We start from the raw sequence: 3,623 nt of genomic DNA on the forward strand, positions 1-3,623 counted from the left end.
TATGACTAGGTACGTTAGCTAATTATAAGGGATATACTTTGCTTATCAAAGTTAAGGAGTAAATCAAGGGATTTACATATTCTAAACAATAACTACTAATGATGATGATATAATCATCTTTATCCTTTATATAAAAAAGGTTACGCAGGGCAGCAGGGGTCTCCTTTTGTCCAGCCATGCTATTCAGGTAGTCAAACTTACATCCAATCTATGGAAGATTAGGTAATACTTTGTGCCATATAAGTCAAAAATCACAAATATTATATGCTAATAACACACTTTTAAAGGCAAGTAATCACAGCTTAACGCGGTCCAAAAGATCAGCTAAACCAAATTATTGTTTGATTAGGTGCATTGTTAGACCCTATCACATGACCACCTTTTCAAGTCTTATTCACAGCAATAAAATCATACAAATATAGAATCCCTTTGAGAAACATTTTACACTTATGTTAGTCACTGAAGTTGCAGTATGAACAAAATGCCTCTACTGTACTGATAAACTTCAGTCATTTAGTGTAGAACTTGTTATTCAACCATGAATGTTGAAAACATATTACTAATTGTCTTTTCTATTTTCTATCAACTTCTTCTTTCATGTTATGGAGCTGAAACTATCACTGGAAACGGGTATCTAACTGGGGACCAAACGATTGTTTCTGCGACAGGGTTGTTTGAGCTAGGCTTCCACAAACCAGGTAACGCTTCCAACTACTACATAGCCATATGGTATAAGAAAATTCCTGGAAAAGCTGTTATTTGGGTTGCTAATAGAGATAAGCCGGTTTCTGACAAGTATACATCGAATCTAAGAATCTCGAGTGATGGTAACATTATTCTTGTTACTAAAGGGTTTAAGGCACCGATCTGGTCCACAAATTTGAATTACAACAGCTCTAAACCTGTAGAGGCTGTCCTGCTAGATAATGGGAATCTTATTATAAGGGACAGTTCTAATTCAAGTTCTTCTCTTTGGCAGAGTTTTGATCATCCAACTGATACACTTATGCCTGATGGTAAGTTAGGACTGAATAAACTTTCACAGTCGAGTCAAGTTCTTACATCTTGGAAGAACTTGGAGGATCCTGGGAAAGGTATTTTTACTGTAGAGCGCGATCCTAATGCTAATCAGTTTATTATGATGTGTAACAGAACTGAGCAATATTGGACTAGTGGCCTGTGGGATCCTGAACAGAGGATTTTTAGCTTAGTTCCGGAACTCAGGTTTCTGAAAACACAGCTGTATAGCTTCAGTTATGTTGATAATGAGAATGAGAGTTACATAACTTATTCTGTTCATAACCCTTCCATTGTAACAAGGTTAGTCATGGATGTTTCAGGACAGCTTAAGCAGCTTACATGGCTGGAAAATTCCCAACAATGGGTTTTGTTTTGGTCACAGCCTGGACAGCAGTGTGAAGTATATTCGTATTGTGGTACTTTCGCTATTTGTAACCAATCATCTCTGCCATATTGTCATTGTTTGCAAGGTTTTGAGCCAAATTCAGCAACGGAGTGGAATTTGAATGATTATTCTGGTGGGTGTGCTCGGAAAACAAAATTATCATGTGATGGTAGCCAAAATGGAGACAAGTTTTTGGTAAGTCCTAATAAAGTATTTCCAGAACATCCACATTCTGTCTCAGCTTCTAATGTCACAGAATGTGAATCAATTTGTTCAAGAAATTGCTCTTGTACTGCTTATGCATTCGATGATAACGGTTGTTTCATTTGGTTTATGGACCTCTTGAACATGAGACAACTTTCTTACAATAGTGGTAAAAATCTTCATATTAGGCTTGCCCCCTCAGATGTAGATGTCCAAACAAGCAGGAGTAAGAAAATAATCATTGGTATTTTAGTAGGCTTAGGTACGGGGTTGGTAGCACTATTTGGCCTGGTTTATGCTGTTTATTGGAGACAGAGACAGCGCTTGCTCATAGCTACAAAAAATATGCAGCACTCATTGGCACGATTTGCGTATAGAGATCTGCAATCTGCCACCAAGAATTTCTCTCAGAAACTCGGAAGTGGAGGCTTTGGATCAGTGTTTAAAGGAATTTTGCCGGACTCAACAGTTGTAGCTGCAAAGAAACTTGAAACTGTCAATCATACTCAAGGAGAGAAGCAATTTAGAGCAGAAGTAAGTGCAATTGGGACAATACAGCACGTTAATCTTGTTCGTCTTTGTGGGTTTTGCTCAGAAGGCTCTCAGAGGTTATTGGTTTACGAATATATGCCTAATGGATCACTGAACACTCATCTTTTCAAAAGTGAAAGCTCGCAGATTCTGAGCTGGAGAATGAGATATCAAATAGCTACCGGAACAGCAAGGGGATTGGCTTATCTACATGAAAAATGCAGGGATTGTATTATACACTGTGACATTAAGCCAGAAAATATTCTGTTGGATGCCGAGTTTTGTCCAAAAGTTGCAGATTTTGGGTTAGCAAAGCTAGTAGGAAGGGAGTTTAGTCGTGTTCTGACAACAATCAGAGGTACAAGAGGCTACTTGGCGCCAGAATGGATCTTAGGAGACGCAATAACAGCAAAAGCTGATGTTTATAGCTATGGGATGATGCTCTTTGAGCTTATTTCAGGTAGAAGAAACATTCAACTTGCAAGTGAAGGGAGGTTTGATTTCTTCCCGACTTGGGCTATTGAAAAACTAACTGAAGGAGAAGATATTTTGAACATTTTAGACCCGAGGTTAGAAGGAGATGCAGAAAAGGATGAAGTGTTACGAATTTGCAAACTTGCATGCTGGTGCATCCAAGATGAGGAGAGTGAGAGGCCATCAATGGGACAGGCTATACAGGTTCTCGAAGGATTTTTGGATGTTGATATGCCTAGAATCCCACGATCTCTCCGCATGTTTGGGAATAACGCAGAAAGCCCTATATTTCTCAGTGAATTCTCATCAAGTCATTATACAACTGAAACTACTGGCTTTGCATCAGCTACGTCTGATAAAAAGGACACCTCCACATATATCACTGTTGCCTCTCAGGTGTAGGTTCATCAGACATCTATTGTATTGCTTTTTTAGCCATGATTTGTAATGCTTTCATTTGAATTTTTGTCAATAAATATGGTCTATTCTTCTTTGAAACTAAGTGACATTCCTCTACGCTATCTTTTACAGAATTAAAATGGCTTAGTTTTTTTGCGTTTTTATTGTATCAAAGCACTTATTTTTTTAGTAACTAAGTAAATTTAATAAAGATTTAGTAAAATTAATTTTTAACCAATAAAAATTAGTAGTTCTAGAAAAAACATATAGTAGTGAATTTGTAAAAATAATATAATTTCAGTGATAATAATTTAAATTTTGAAAAAGTAGTTCAATTTCAATTAATTTTTTTAAAAAAATAATTCCGGTTAATAAAAAAGGTAAAGTGAACGACGCCTAAGCCAATACTTGAGTTGACCCGACCAATCTATCTATCTATATCTATATACTATACTAAAAAAGGGTACACTAGGTTCATGTCTGACACGTGTGTGTTTTAGTTTAGTTTAATTTTTTTTATTAAAAAATATTTTGGTGTATATTTGTCAAAAAACTTATTCATATATATTATCGCTTATTATAAAATATTTCACATAATTATTGTTTAGGG

General features: G+C 36.2%; 1 pseudogene; it reads left to right on the plus strand.

The window, feature by feature from the left end:
- Positions 1–538: 538 nt before the first annotated feature.
- LOC145557571 (G-type lectin S-receptor-like serine/threonine-protein kinase At2g19130 pseudogene) lies at positions 539–3,016 on the plus strand (annotated as a pseudogene).
- The last annotated feature ends 607 nt before the right edge of the window (positions 3,017–3,623 follow it).

Source organism: Chenopodium album, chromosome 9 (assembly GCF_948465745.1).
Source record: "Chenopodium album chromosome 9, dcCheAlbu1.1, whole genome shotgun sequence".
In the NCBI taxonomy this organism is placed as follows: domain Eukaryota; kingdom Viridiplantae; phylum Streptophyta; class Magnoliopsida; order Caryophyllales; family Amaranthaceae; genus Chenopodium; species Chenopodium album.